At 43.0% G+C, this 17,260-nt stretch overlaps 1 long non-coding RNA gene across 1 annotated transcript in view; it reads left to right on the forward strand.

Moving 5' to 3' along the window:
- Window positions 1-17,260, forward strand: part of LOC306927509 — a 74,901-nt gene that overhangs the window by 20,890 nt on the left and 36,751 nt on the right. The window contains exon 3 of the long non-coding RNA XR_013790530.1: window positions 13,707-13,759. This is a non-coding gene — a long non-coding RNA (uncharacterized lncRNA). The remainder of the gene's footprint in view (window positions 1-13,706; window positions 13,760-17,260) is intronic.

A 17,260-nucleotide genomic window follows, 5' to 3' on the forward strand; every position in this document is an offset into this window, starting at 1 on the left:
CACGCACATATTAACTGTATGATGATTTCGGGTGTGCCAGTACAGTACAGTACAGTACAGTAGAGGGTACAGTAGAGTAGAGGGACCCCCACACTGTAACTCTGTCATTTCTCAACCGTTTCTCAACTTCCGGGGACCCCCCGGGGACCCCCACACAGAGTTGCACCACTCACTTCACACAGGTGTGATTTTTCTTCCTTCTTGATTTACTTGCAGGGACCAGTCATTCAAGAGAATAATGGTTGACTTTGGCACTTGTTGTTGTACAGTGAAATGTATTAGTAACTTACAGCTAGTTTTAACAGTGCGATCCCATGCAAGAATGAGTACTGGCCAGTCAGACACTCAAATCTGCTACATAATTTCGACAAGAAAGGGGTGCACTGCACTGCCCGCATCTTTGAGTGGCCTACCTAGTAGTACCTACTGATGTGTAAGAGACAGAATGTGACATTAGCAGGGATGATGTGTGACTTTTCATCAACCTAAAAAGCATGTTGTTGGATGCATGCCCTTGAATATAGTAAACATGGCCTGTGTTAAAATGAAAATGACTGGATATAATCATGGCAGGAGTTTGTGACTAGAATCTGTATCTGTATATGCATAATAATACGGTCTGATGCAGTAACTTTAAACTGTGTCCATCTCTCTGTGTCCGGAGTGTACGTATGTGTGTATCATAGGTGCACCGGGTATGTTGGCATTTTGTCATGTTATGTGGGTTGTAACTGAGAGGCGTGCACAAAACGTTACATTTGCTTCCAGGCCCTGGGATGCAAGGGCAGCAGCACAGAGGAGTTACAGTCAAAGTTCACTGCAGCTTTTGCCAAGGTCAGGCCAGCAGAGAGCCCAACAGAGAAGTTCAGCTCAGCCAAGTTCAGCCCATTCCAACAAAAATAAGGCCTATGCGGACTAGCTTGCTTCATTTCAGCCCTCTTCAACCCAACCTAGCCGTGATAAGCTCACTTCAAGAGTATCCTGCCCCCCCCCCCCCCAGTCCAATCCAGTCAAATCCAGGGGCAGACTTTCATACAGGTTTTTATTATTTCTACGGCAAAAGAGCATTTACGCATAATAATAAATTCACTGTAAAAATACAAAATAGCTAACTAAATAAAAAGTAACTAATTAAGTGTAATAATGGACCCACAAATAAGTTATAACAGGCCTCAAGTTCCATTTGTACACTCTTATGCTGTAACCACATTAACTCTGGCATCCCTGTTTTGGGTCAAATTTGGGTAAAAAGTTAAAAACTAAAGTATTATTTGTATTTTCGCTATTTGTCTATCATGATGAAGTATATAGCTTATGTGATTAAACTCCAACTCCAACAAACGAGTGTATTTTAATTGATGTAAAGCTGTTATCTTTCTTATTGTTCATTGATTGGGTTCCTGTTTTCTTGGTACCTGTTTTTTCTTATGATTTGAAATGTAGCATTGATTAGGTTCCACTATACACTGACACCACGCTAGACAGGAACACCCAAAAACGTCACATCCGGGGTAAGAATTTACCCCGGAATTTTCTATGGCTGCCAATGCAATTTGGTCCAATCCTTAATCACATACGGACAAACATCTATGCCGATGCTATCTAACTTGCGGAGGTAGCGTGCCTTGTCCACGGGCAACAGATCTTTCAACGTATGGCATTGCAAATATGTTTGATAATCGCTACTCTGCTCAATATTGTTTTGAAAATGCCGCAAATTGCATTGCAGTGAACGAGCGAAAATCACAACTTCCCCCGTTTGTGGGCGTAGTCACAGTTTGAGGCGCTGTTTACGCGCCGTGGTGTCAGTGTATGTTAATCTGATGAAAATTAAACTCATGAAGAACAACCGCAGAATATTTATTAGCAATATAAAAAAATCACACATGACATGAAGGTCCCAAAATCGAGATCGAATCTGTTTTAATTCCATGCACCAGTCATTGCACATATTTACAGTAATAGTAGATTGGAATGCTGCTTGACGATCACTGTTCCAGTGTCATTTGTGTATTTTCATTAAATGGTACAGTAGCAGTATTACTATACTGTTCCATGTCACTTCTCTCATTATTAAAATAGAATTGTAACACATTTGTTACCAGTCCATTCTTCAATTTGACATTGAAGCCATTATTTACTTTATTAGCGAATGAGAGAACGATACATACTGCGACTGTGGCGACTGTGGCTCAAGAGGTAGAACAGGTCGTCCAATGATCCATGGGTCGGCGGTTCGAATCCCGGCTCCTCCTGTCTACATGTCGAAGTGTCCTTGGGCAAGACACTGAACCCCAAATTGCTCCCGATGTGCTGGTTGGTACCTTGCATGGCTTCCGCTGCAATCGGTGTATGAATGGGTGAATGTAATGCACAATATATGTAAAGCGCCTTGGATAAAGGCGCTATATAAATGCACCATTTACCATTTGCCATTTATACTGCACAAAAAAAGAACGGCAAGGCTAATAAGAATATTATGTATCGTTGACAGTTCAGCCACACACACGCACACACAGCAAGATTGCGGTACATTAAGGATCACTGTACTACTTCAAACATAGACACACAACCACACGTACGCATGCAATGATGCACGCTCAAAGTGGCTGTGGCACCAAGTTGAACTGTTTGGCAGCCTTCTCCCCACACATGATGTGTGTCATCTCTTTGGCTAATGGTAGACTCATTTGTTGGCCAATTGTGTGCGACTTGCGTCTTTCGCATGTGGACACTGGCACTTTACGAATCTTTTTGTGCTTTGGTTATGGTTGTAGCACAGGCTTTAATTGTAGACTTGGACAGCTTCTGTTTGTCTTTGTGATATTTTGTCATATTTAATTTCGTATTTAAATATTTTGGAAAAACATACCACTAGAGGGAGCATGCATGTCACCAGTGGTACGCATTTGTACCATTGTTTGAGAACCGGTGGTGTAGTAGATTGCGAGATTACCCACAGACAGACAGCCATAGCGAAAATCCCAATAAACATTGTAAACTTCCTCGACAATGCGAGACGGTATACACAAAGCTACTGTATTGATTGATTGATTGATTGAAGAATTTATTAACAGTTTGCAGAATTACAGTACATTTCAAGCACAAACTCAATACAAAGGCTGTTAACTGTGAGTGGACGACCCAATTAAGCATTACACTTGTTTCCAATAGGGTCCACCATGTTCAAATCATCAAAACATTTAGAGACGTACAAATAGACACTTCTATAGACAGAACAGGAATTCCGGAACAGATGTTTATAAAGTTTATAGAAGTTGTCAAAAAACACATTTATGTGGAATGGGTATTGTGAAATAAGTGAAAGATTATATAAATAAAATCACACTTCCATCATCATGCATCAAATTCCATTCTCAGCCAATCAAATCATCACTATGGGGTACACACAGACGCACAAAGCTTAGCATAGGAGAGGCTAGCGCCCCTCTTGAAAACACAGCATGACTTCAGATGAATGTTCACTGGCTTTCAGTGTTTCTGTCTTACCTCTAACTGCTCTGAAAGTGATTCCAGTGATATTGTTTGCCAATCGCCAACTATCGTTGGTGTGCTTCCATCCACTTGTAATGTTATCGACATTATCGTTATACTGTAGTTACTGTGGAGGGCCATTACAGTTCAGATCACAACCTTTGTAATCGACTGGTGATATAAAGACAATTGTATACAGTATACTAGACCGCTGGGTACTAGTTCTATTGTACACGCTACCACTTATATTGGTGCAGTGGCACAAATCTCGGCCAATCAGGGAAGCCAATGCCTGCCTACACCCATACAGACAGACATATTGCAGACATTTGTGGTTTGGTTTGGATAACTGCTGGTCGGACCGAAATACGTTTTTTTGTTGTTGCCATGCATGTAATCTTGCTAGTACAAGGCAACCACAAGTTCACGACACTGTGTCTCTACTACAGTACATACCGGTAGTACATACCGGCATATCGGTACCTAGCATCGGCCGGGTTATTCGTAATGGTGAAATCGGCACAACGTATTTCGGCGTTGTTCTATGACATCAGCCAGTTTATGGGTTTACAGCCATTTATGACACTAGACCAATCGTGGACCATGCACATTGGGAACAATGCAAGTTGGAAATGCGTGCCCCACCTGTTTATGCAAAGCAGTATATTTGTACATGTTGTCAGACTAGAGAATACTTCTTGTACACCGATTACCACAGTTATATACAATACAGACCGTCAGGACACCGGCCTACTCGGGAACGATGCAAGTTGCCAATGCATGCCCCACCTAGGCCTGTCACAATTATTACGTAATCGTCTAATCTACAAGCTATACAACACGTCACTTCGTGAAGCTTGTAGATCAGCTATTTACAGTTTTAAAATAAAATAGTACTACTAGTCCGACTCCTTACCCGTTCTAATATATACCAAATTACCAAATTATGTACAGTGTGGTTAATGCGATGTAATAGATCACATTTAGTTAACGGATGATCTTGGGAAGTTGGGTTGGGCACAAAATGTATATTATTATATAAGATAGATTGATTATCATAGATAGATAAATAATTTGTTTTTCTGTTGCTGCGTGTCCAACCGATACCCGTTAGGCGTTAAGAAATTGGTTCCCGACAAACACTAAATGGCTAATGGTGAACTGATAAAATACAAACAAAAGCCCACGGGGCACCCTGGCCTCTTCTAACGTCCTCCACGTTATTAGCCTACACTACGATGCACCAACGATGCGGTGGTGGAGGCTTGGTAGCCTGGCTTTGCCAGACAACATGGATTCACTCACGCCTCCTCCCTGCTATGATATCGGGGAGGAAGCGAGAGTGAATCGACGTTGGGGACTGAAGGTGCGTTCAAACCTGAAGATATATATTTGTTTCCAGTTGCTTCCAGTCCCTTCACGCCATCTCACTCTTTTCCATGCCAGATCTGTAGGTGTCTTCCCCCTCCCTCGAGTGGTGGATTATATTATTGATATATTATGATACAACAGATATACAAAGTATGCAGAAATGTTACTGTGGGAGTGTAACCAAATGGACCCGCTCATTCCATTTTGTGGTCTCGAAACACCTTTAGGCTACTGGGAAAGTGTGTGCATCACAGTGCATGTGTTCACGATAACGCATGTTAACGTTGTAGCTGCTAATTTCCCCGTCCGGGCGGACTGGGACTCAAAAAACCCTGCTGTATTTGTTGTTGGAAAACATTTGCAAATAACTTTGGCATGGCTTTGTAGATTGCGGTGGTGGTAGAAAGAAGTGGTAGCCTAGCCGTGTTGATCCGGATGGGCATGTAGTGGCTGTGTATCTCACAGCATGGTGATGAGGCTGGCCAAGTGAAGTTCTGTTTATCTGTGGGGATCGGCATGTGATCGGGCTAGCCAATCACAGCTCTGTTTGTCGTGTGGAATTCTGTAGGTTAGTATGTGTGGTGTGGCCGAATTAGCTGATGGTGATGTTGCACAGGAAACTGTGACCCATACATTAAGCTGTGTCCCTCCCAACATGCATTTCACTGTGGGCATTTCAGCTAGGAGACGATTTTGGCGATAAGGAAGTAAATTAAGGTAGTGCAATCAAATGTTTGGTGCTTGTATGCAGCGCACATTGAGGCGGGAGCACAGGGAGGTGTGGCGCGAGGTGCGTGGCCTTAAGCACAGGGAGCACAGGGAGGTGTGGCGCGAGGTGCGTGGCCTTAAGCGAGCAACAGTCTTGCTCTGTGCTAAGGAAGTGTTTACTTGAATTGTAATATGAAAAGATTAATGAATATGTCAGTAATTGTCTCCACCAGGCCGAAGGCATGGGGAGAGAGTATGTTTTGCACTCCGTCCGTGTGTGTGTGTGTGTGTCCGTCCGTCCTTCCGTCCGTCCGTTACCAGCTAATCTCCGGCACCGTTAACCCGGTCGATGCCAAACTTTGCACACACACTCCCTGGATGCCAACGATGAACCTCTGCCCCACATTTTCCAGAACGGCCTGTTATAGCGCCACCATGAGGCAGCTTTTCACATTTTTTACCTAAAACTGCACCGATCTGCGTGAAACGTTGCATGCACACTCCCTAGAGGCCAAGGACAAACCTTTGACCTGCATTTTCCGCATCTGCCTTTTATAGCGCCACCAGGAGGCCGACTTTTGTAAAACACATTTTTGGATATTACTCCTCCAGATTCTGTCCAAAAATCTCACAAATCGTTACACAGTATCTCTATGGTCATGTGCTCAAGTCGGATCTGTCCGATATTTCATATTCCATCATAATTGGCTATAATTGGCTTTCACAGTTTGCAAGATTGCCCCGTTTTGAACAAAAGCCTCAAATCATGAACGCAGCATGCAATTTACATGAAATCTTCACACATTTTCTTACTAGGCTGAGGAATATATCCCACCCTTTTCACATTGGCCTGTTATAGCGCCACCAATAGGTTGATTTGTGTTCCTCAACTGAAGAAATGAAGAAAACTGTTGCAAAAAACAAACATGTTTATATTACTCCTAAACATTTTGCCAAACATCTCACACAGTCCTATCCTCCTGGTGGAGACCTGTGCCCAGAAGGGCACTTTTTCTAGTTTCTTTGTATTTTTCACAAAAGTTTCAGTTATTCCTGTGCATTTTTTATTACAAGGCAAACAGAATTTTTTTGTAATTCATATATTCCAACGTTCAGTGCCAAACGCACAATTAAATTGTTAATCGTGACAGCACTAGCCCCACCTGTTTGACAGACCACCACTTGTACCTGTTTTTAGAGTACCCAATGCAGTAACATACGACCGATTGACTAATTGACCGATTGACTAAAAATGAAGATATGGGCCGGGATCCCTGATCCGAAACCGCTGACGTGTTGATGACATGTCATGGGCAGACACAAATGGAGTTTTTTGTGTCTTGGAAAAGACCGAACTGCACACACCCTTGGGTCTTCTGCGACACACATGCCAAGTTTGAGGTTAAATGGTTGGACGTGCCTGAGTTATACCCAGGGCGGGCAGGCACGCAGACAGACAGACAGACAGACAGACAGACAGACAGACAGACAGACAGACAGACAGACACGCAGACAGACAGACAGACAGACAGACAGACAGACAGACAGACAGACAGACAGACAGACAGACAGACAGACATGTATCTTTAGAAGCTCAGCACATATGGGCTTGCAAGACTCTTGGCAGGTGAGTTTGGAATGTAACCTCCTTGCAAGTTGCATCCATTCAACTCCTCAAGATGTGTCATTTTTCAACATTGTCAGCATTGATGAACGATGAATGATGGATACATTGATGGAATGCCTGTCAGTCACAACTAAGGAACCAGTCTGTCTAGCCACCTTGCAGCATGTTGAACTGGGCCACATAGTGCTCCGATCATTCATCTCAAAATCACATGAATGTGCACGTAATTGAGTGCAGTTGTTCATTTTTGTATAACCTAGATAGATACTGTAAGTTCCTCATAGTTACAGGATAAAAACCTCAGTTCCGGTTTCTCTTCACCGGATTGAATTGTTTGACCTGTTTTTAATGTTTTGTAATTTCCTGTGACTGCATTTTGTTGTGTTCCTTTTCACACATGTGTACAAACAATCAAACACAGAGACACTTACTGTATGTATGTACACTGTACCAAACCAGCAGTAAATGGAACAGAGAAGGGCCACCTGGTTCCTGTGTGTTTTCAAAGAGCTTTACTTTTAGGGCGAGCCTCTCCACTTAGTTAAACAAAAGGGCCTCCGTGTTGGTCCTCTAGATAAACACACTTTCCTGAGAAAACACGGACACGGTTACACTTTAACCTGCCCAGGGAGGCCACAGCTACATCCTCCCGGACAGTTTAGGTCAGACTGGGCTACAGTTCAGACCCACAGCGAGAATCATGCGCTGCACGTGAAGCCATGCTGGCCTGTCAGACAATGGGGCCTTTGAGAGCCACAGCCCCCACTCCCCGGCACAGTACAGTCAGTGCACTGTCTCTCTGGGGCTTGGGTGTCACTCCCCATCCCTGTAGTAGTCCCCTGGAGCTGACCAGCTGGCTTCCAGGCCCTGGGATGCAAGGGCAGCAGCACAGAGGAGTTACAGTCAAAGTTCACTGCAGCTTTTGCCAAGGTCAGGCCATCAGAGAGCCCAACAGAGAAGTTCAGCTCAGCCAAATTCAGCCCATTCCAACAAAAATAAGGCCTATGCAGATTAAGATTAGCTTGCTTCATTTCAGCCCTCTTCAACCCAACCTAGCCGTGATAAGCTCACCTCAGGAGTGTCCTGGACCTCCCCAGTCCAATCCAGGGGCAGGCTTTCATACAGGTTTTTATTATTTATACTGCAAGAGGAGCATTTACGCATAATAAATTCACTGTAAAAATAAAAGATGTAACTTAATTAAGTGTAATAATGGACCCACAAATAAGTTCTAACAGGCCTCAAGATCCATTTGTACACTCTTATGCCGTAACCACATTAACTCTGGCATCCCTGTTTTGGGCCAAATTTGGGTAAAAACTAAAGTAATGTTTCTAGGTAGGCTATTTTTGCTATTTGTCTATCATATGATGAAGTATATGGCTTATGTGATTAAACTCCAACTTTGATTTCAGCACCTTCACAAGTGTATTATTTTAATTGATGTAAATCTGTTATCTTTCTTATTGTTCATTGATTGGGATAAATGTACCCAATTTGGCCATTTATACACTGTTAAATGAAACACATGTACAATGTACCTTGGTACCTGGTTTTCCTATGATTTGAAATGTGAGATTGATATTTGTTGTTATAAATTGTGCATTAGGTTCCACTATGTTAATCTGATGTAAATTAAACTCATGAAGAACAAGCGTGAAGGTCCCAAAAAGATTGAATCTGGTTTAATTCCATGCGCCAGTCATTGCACATATTTACAGTAATAGTAGATTGGAATGCTGCTTGACGATCACTGTTCCAGTGTCACTGTGACTGATCCATGCTCAGACAATGGTTGTACTTTGTCATTATTATTCACTACATCTCTCTCTTTACAGTATGATAGGAGACAACGTACAGTAGTACTGTATTTTCATTAAATAGTACAGTAGCAGTATTACTGTTCCATGTCACTTCTCTCATTATTAAAATGGAATTGTAACACATTTGTTACCAGGCCATTCTTCAATTTTTTTGAGGACATTATTTACTTTACAGAGTTACTAGCGAATGAGAGTATAACGATACTATATACTGTACAAAAGAACAGCAAGGCTTGTGAGATTGACCAATAATTAACGTTTCCACAGCTGAAACAATGAATAAAGGGTTCTTATCTTGCTGGCCGATGATGTACATAAATGTGTAGTTATGCAGAGCTGCTAGCCTCCCCCCCGCACAGCAGTAGTCGTGTAAACAGAGCGAGCTCCAGAGGAATGCCGGACTCTGTGACCTCACGCCCCAAGCGCTGTTACAGTGCATTGAGTTCAGCTGGAACAGCCCACCCCATGCTGCGCCCCCAAAGCTCCGCCTCACCCTGCCCCAGCCTGAGGCCCCTCAGGGTGGAAAAAACACACCTCTTTCACCCGACACCACGCTCACGCGCGCACGTATTTATTAACTATACTTGTGAGCACATCGACCCTAAACCTAACTTCTAAATGCTTAATCCTAACCCCAACCACAACCTGAATAATTTCCTAATTGTAAAGCCTAACTCCAAAAACCATAAACGTTTATCTCGTGAGGACCAAGAAAATTATCCTCACAACAATGACTATTTCTTGAATACTACTATGCTCGTGTCGACTTGTCCCCACAAGTATAGTTACACACACACACACACACACACACACACACACACACACACACACACACACACACACACACACACACACACACACACACGTCTTTAGTAGTGATCCTTTTCTTCACCACCCCAGCTGTCAGAGCCTGTAGTTTCGAGAGTTTCCAGCCATCTCAGTTTAAAGAATCTAGAGGCCTGACTCTCTGTTTCTGAAACTCCATGATTCTGTAAGTGAACTACTGCATCTTTTGAACAACTAACTAGGCTTAGTATGTTACACAATAAGATAAAGATAAGATAAAGAAAACTTTATTGTGCATTCAATCTTACATAAAGTGGAGATTAGCCTTTGGCACACTGGCAGTCAGTATACAACAATAATGTGTACATACTAGAGTACACAAATAGAATACATTAAAATACTATATAAAATGCATTCCCATAGCGCAACAACAGTGATAATGGGCTGCTAGGGATTAGGTGGTAGAGCTATCTAAACATTTTCTTATTTAAAATGTCCCCTGCAGTTGGCACAAACAAACTCTTGTAACCCTTCTTTTTTGCTAATGGCACTCTCTTTAAGCCCGATTTCCACTACCATGGCCTCACACCACACCACCCTGTAATGTAATTATGCAAACTGTTTATAAATACTTCAATCAATCAAAACCCCACACCGCCTACTTGTAACAGCATTTCCACTACAAGGAATTGGGATGAGTGGTGTCAAAGTGGTACTAAATGAGTGCCTAAAAAGTATCATCCCCGACTCTGACTTTCATTGCAACCGAGGGTCGCAGTTAACCACGTGACATCACATGACATCATCAGGGATGGAGCACGTGACATCACGTGACATCAGGGATGGAGCATGTGACATCATCAGGGATGGAGATCCCTGATGCCATCAATATTAAGCCCATATATGGAGATCCCTGATGTCATCAATATTGGCCAGCAACTCTACATCTGACCTCAAACCCTTAGATCTCCATAAGGTATATAGAGCTGAACTGTTCTGACATTCCATATGTTGATCCTTCCCCATCCATCCTTCCTCCTCGATGTTTCCCTTTTGACTGATACCTGTCCATTCAAACTCTAGACGGGCCTGCCCCAAAGTTATTAGTGCAGCCGCGCCCGGCAGCCGGCGAAAACTAGTTCTCAACGGGCCCGAAAAGACCCGTCTTACTGGTAATAGATTATATTGTATTATAATCACTCTCAATCTATTTTTGTGTATTATAATTATCATAGTTGTAATACATTATTATAATACTTATACTGTAGTCCTTACATTACAAAGGGGGCGTCGATTCTCTCCAGGAGGGGAGGGGGATACTGCGAGGGGGTACTTTATTTTAATGGAAACGGTAGATATTTTTGATGCAGTGTGGAGTGGAGTGGTGTGGTGCTAAAGCTGCAGTCAAAATCCAGCCTAAGCCTCCTGCACAATGGTAAGAAATCAAATTCAGGGCGAAGAGGGTGGGTAGAGTGATTGTAAATGTGATTTGCCTTTTGGTTGGTTGACAATAAACTTGAGTTGTTAATGAAGTAACAACTAATCCAGACTGATTAAAATGTACACATCATTTTGTATTTCCAAGCATCTTGTCTTGACATCTTGTCAAACATTTTAGTGATGTGCTCCAAGCTCTACTGAGGTTTTGAGGTAATTAAATAGACTGATCTGATATTCTACACTATAGGTTTTGGTGTTCTGAGTTTTCAGAAAAAAGAAAAGCCAGGCCAGAGAGTGTTGTCTGCACACAGGCTAAGTCTGTTCATAAAAAAGAAAACTTGAATGGTTGTAGGATGAAACGGTTAGTTGTAGGCACATGGTGCCCCCTGCAGGAGTACTAACAGAAGAGAGAGAGGGTACACAGTACAATCCTCAGTGTTGATTTAACTCAGAAAATTCAAAGATGGACCTGGTAGGTACAATCTTTTGCTGTGTAAGATGAGGTAGAGATTAGACACGTGCACACGTTCACATGGACCCACATACACATTCAGTGTGTCTAGAACAGGTTCACATGGACCCACTCCCCAGCCCACATACACATTCAGTGTGTCTACTCTAGAACACGTTCTTATGGACCCCACTCCCCAGCCCACATACACATTCACTGTGTCTAGAACACTGTTTCCCAAACAGTGGACTGGGACCCATTTGTGGGTCACGGACCAATTTAGGTATCGACCTGGGGAACCACTGTTCTAGAACATGTTCACACATGGACCCACTACCCGGCATAGAAATTCCTTAGTGATTGGGGCTAGCCAATATTTGATATGAGACCAGATATTGTCTGGGATTTTGCATATCATAAAATTGTGATATGGCAGAAGTGTTGTCTTTTCTTGGTTTTAAGTCTTATTTTATGACATACAAAATGTAAGAAGATAGCAAAAACAGCGGATCTACAAGCTCACAACGCATTATGTGGCTCTGTGGACTTCGGCTATTTTCGCTAACTTCGAACATTTTTAACGTGTCACAGCATCATGAGCTTGTAGATTGGCTATTAAAAAAATCAATCAAATGGTTCTCTGCCAGCTCTTACCGAACCTAACCTTTATTCAGATGTACTCATTTAATAGTATTGCTGCACGATTCTTGCGATTTTCCTCCACAAGAATAAGAACATGATTCTCTTTTTTCCATTAAATTATTTTATTGTCTTTAGTTGTCTGTAGTTGCTGAACATTACTACTACATTCCAAAATATGGCACCTGGAGCCAACTACTGTGGCTTTAAACAGACAACATCAAAGTGCTTACAGTCTCTCTTTTCTAGCAAAAGCACAAGACTAAAATCGAATAGGTGTCTGAATCTAGATCGCAATAATGTTTTGATTAATCATTCCTTTTTCATTCAACACACACTGCTTACCAATAATGAAAGAGGAATCTTCAATGAGAGGTTACAGTCATTACACCAGATGAATGCCTATCACAGACACTGATTATGATGAGAATAGCAAGGCAGCCAGCCTTACACACTAGTGCATCACTGCATTGGATGAGGATGCACATACTGTATGCACAGCGCACAGCCACATGCACGCGCACGCACACAATCACAGTTAGCCCTTGTCTGAGGAAACTAGGAGCTGTCTGGTGCCATAGCAACCAATGCGGATATCCCACCCTTCCTCCATCAAGAGGAATGAGAAGAGAGAATGAGAGAGAGAAAAAAAAGAAAGTGGCAATGACAGATTGACAATAACCTAATGACATTGAGGAAGGGCAGATGAACACTGTCTAATCCACTGTCCGCTCTGTCTGTCTGTCTGTCTTACAATGGAAGCAAGGATGATTTTAAATGGAGACATTATAAGGTAGAGCACAGATTAGGAGACATTGAGAGTAGGAAACGAGCTGCATAAAAAAGGTCAGGAGGACAAACTGATGGAGAAAGACCGAAATAGAAGGGAGGGGACGAAGGAAAGTGGTACGGCTTGCCACTGTCAGTGACATCTGTTTTGGCGCAGGGAGTCACAAGATGGGAACTCAGACGGTGCCGCAGTCTACAGCATATAAGCCAAGCCTTTTCCACTTGTTTGAACTGCATTCCTACATGTAGCATTTGTTGGGCGTAAATACTGCATATCGTATTGATATTACAATGCTTGACCTAAATGCCCTTAATAATGGCTTTTGCTCATCATCAGATTTGAATATTAGACTCTGTCGCCATCCATTGTATCACAGCTAAAATGATGTACTAAAATACATTTTATTTTTTAAGGCGTGAGCTTGCTATGCGGCAGTCGGGGAGAACGACTAAATGTCGGTCATCACTATTACAAGCAGGTGCTAGGTTTGTTTGACAAGCAGAAACAACAGTCTTTTCTCTTTCTTTCAGCACTTTTCCTTGTCATACCATATCATGTCTCTCCTGTGTCCTTTAGGTGGCTGTGTAAATCCATGGACAGGGAAGGAGAAAAGTGTCAACCATCTAATGGTAAGTTCAACGTTCTGTTCACCAAACTTCACTTCCAGAGCTGGCCTGCAGGTGGAAGTCACAGCTCCCATTTCCAAAAGCTGCTATCCACTGAGTTTGTAGAGTAGCAGTACCGAAGCACACAGAAACTCTGAGCCCTTATCCCTACCGTAACTGAAAGCATGATGCAGCAGACTATTGGACGCCCAATGGAGAGAGAGAGAGGGAGAGATTGAGAGGGAGAGGGAGAGAAAGTAATAAAATATCACCAGGGAAGGAAATTACCTCAGCTACCCATCCAACACACACACACACACACACACGCGCGCGCGCGCAAAGAATGACAGTCGTGTTGGCATGTCCAGTGAGTCAGCAGCATACCAGCCCTAGTACAGTCGATCAAAACCACATAACTGTACAACGTTGAGATGTGTGCTGTTTGTGTGTTTTCTTTGGCGTCTGCAGACCACATTAAGAAGTGAGTCACTGCCCTGCTATGGCCTACATGTTGTGGTGATGTCTACTCTGTGGAGCCTATGTGGTATTTCAAACAAATTGCTAAGACTGTTGTCCTGAGGTGAGCTGGGCGTTTTTCTAGTTGAGTCCCCTCTGTCAGAGACGGTTGAATGGACTAAGACTAGGCCATGACTCTTCTGCATTATAGTTCACTTGCACTCTGCAACGCCACAGACATGTACTGTAGGCTACGGTATTTTTGTTTCTTAGGAGGTGAGACGTAAGGGAGCACTTGTTTTTTGGTGGAGGCGACAGAGGCGCACTGTCTGAAGCAGACTTGAGCCACAAGAGGCACCGCCAAGCGAGCTAAAGCAGGCGAGTCGCCGTACCGATCATTGCAAAGTCTGCTTCAGCCGACTCAACGGCGTCACGTTATGTTGGGGACAGAATCATAAATCCTCGTCTTCTGTACCTCCGCTATGTCTACGCCGGCTCGCGCACAGTCCCAGTTGAACACAGCGGAGCGCTTCCTGTCCCGTCTCAGCCAATCAAAAGCTGCGTCTTGCCTCCTACGGTAGATGCTTACTGTAGATCAGGGGTGGGCAACTTTGTCGATGGAGAGGGACACTATATTTCCACACCTACTCCCTAGAGCCATATATTCGTAGCAAAAATAGCCGATCTACAAGCTCAGCGCGACGCGTTTTGAGCTTGTAGATCGGCTATTTTTGGCTATATTCGAATTGAAATCTTGAATTATTTTTTTGCTATTTTTTAATTGGAATCCTGAAAATTTATATTTTTATGTAATTTCAAATGCCTTCAATTATACTTGTGTTGAGCAATGAGCTACTAATTTAGACTGAAGTAATTAAAGCGGGTCATGTTTGCATGTTGTGGAATTGTAACAGCTGAAACCAACATTAACCTGAGGGCCACAATAATTGAAGGTGGGGGCCGCATGTGGCCCCCGGGCCGCCAGTTGCCCACCCCTGCTGTAGATGGACATTCACTAGTTCCTGGTGACTGTGTGAGTATAAGTGTGTCCGGCATTGTAAGAGATGCCAGTCTCCATCCAGCTTCTTCACAGGTGATGTCAACTTTTTCCCCTACCAAACAGTAACAGTTGTATGTGTATCAAGCAAGAAGAGAGACTTCCGCAGCGAGGTTCCGGAAGTAACGGTCACATTCCTTTCCTCCGTAGAGGATTTAATTATCAGCTATTTATTATTATGCCATAACAATCCAATGTAGACATGCTACTAGGATCCTGGTTGTAAATTGTTGCTATATGCTCCTGTATAAGTCACACATCTGTACTGTAATCATCTCAACCTGCAATCTCACATAGAAATACTTCATTACACACAATGCTAACGCTACATCTGGTAATGTCGACGTATCTGATTTGTGGAGCTTGCGTTACTATGGAAATGTTTCTGCGCCCATTCATTCATAATGATTTGCACTAGTGGGGAAGATTTCAGTTGAACCAAAGAGAAATTCAGATTGCGTATATAAATCTGAATAAGTAGCATGAAACTCGGTAAACTGAGTGCAAACAATGACGTTCTACAAAGTAACATAGGATACCAGATAAACCTTGCATCTATCTAAGAACCTGTATGCTATCCAGATAACATTGTATGTAGCAAACCTTGTGACCTCATTGTATCCTTACCCAAACCTCAGCTGGAACATTGTGAAAGAATCACCCCCAGAGGTGGCCTGTCAACTCCAGTGTCTGCTCAGTCAATCACAGCTGTAGAAGAAAAGCCTCCTACATGGTCTGGCACAAAGTAGCAGTTAGGCCTGGGGCAGGAAGGACTTTTCGGAACCGGGGTAACACCGTTTACAGGTGGTATGGCGGTTAACCGCAAGAAATATGTGATACATGTGTGTGTACTCGCATACGGTATAGTAGCTTGAACATTCTGAATACTTTATTTGTCAGAAATAAGTAAACAGTACAGAGTACAGTCAAACACTTAGTCTAAAAGGATAACACCACCATTGCATTTACAATTTTAAATGTCAATCCCAATTTCAAGTGCTACAGCTACTGATCGGCGTCAAACGCATAACCCAACGAATCATCACGGTGTCATTCCAGCGAAACCCTGCTGCTACAGTCATCATAGCTTACTCCCCAACTGAACGCCAGCATTAACTGGCCAGGCAACTGAAAGTGTCCAGCCACGTAACTTCTTGGCCATCCTAGGTGGGCGACTTCAACGCACGTCTTGGCCCAAAATCATGCACTGTTCATTCACAACAAACAACAATCGAAAATTCTGTACATTGGAAATCAAGGACAGGTTCCAAGTACTGCAGGAGGAGGTGGTGGTGAGCATAACAGCCGGAGTCCGTTACCAAAGCTTCCCTGAAGCAAACCAACGAGAAGCTGAGCCAAGTTCCCAAAGCAAACCGGAAGGAACACCGGCAGAGCTCGAGACCACACCTCCTGATGTCACAGGAGGGTGTGGAGGGCAGAGATTCAGGAGTCCAAAGTTATGGCTAGTCTTCACTAGACTCGCTAAGTGAATGAGTCTGACTAATGTGGATGTTCAATATACGCCCATGATGGTTTCGATGCAGTGACATAGAAGAGTTTTTGTTTTTCTTTAACCCTCTGCGTGCTATTTGCGGGTGAGAACAGACTAATATGCCACCATGCTGAGGTCGATTCATATTGATCATGTCTTTTGTGGTTAGGTCAGATGGTGGTGCAGGTAGAGTTTTGTAGTTATACAATTCAAGTATTTCAAATTCTGTTGCCTTTACTTTATATAAGCATCTAAATCAGATGAACCACTTCCCCCTATATAAATTAGCTATTGGAAAATCTACAAGTCCACAACACGTTGCATTGCATCCAGGGGTCATCAACAAGTAGGCTTGTTTGCCACGGACATACAAAATGAGACTAAAGACTAAATGTATACTAGTCCAGTAAACACGATGAAGCTGTGTTTTTAAAGAGTGAGAGTGGTTCCAGTGGTCACCAACATGTCCGTACACGGACAAACATGTCTGTGGCACATGATTGGTTTTGTTTTACACACT

The sequence above is a fragment of the Electrona antarctica genome (genome assembly GCF_951216825.1).
Source record: "Electrona antarctica genome assembly, chromosome: 8".
Taxonomy (NCBI): domain Eukaryota; kingdom Metazoa; phylum Chordata; class Actinopteri; order Myctophiformes; family Myctophidae; genus Electrona; species Electrona antarctica.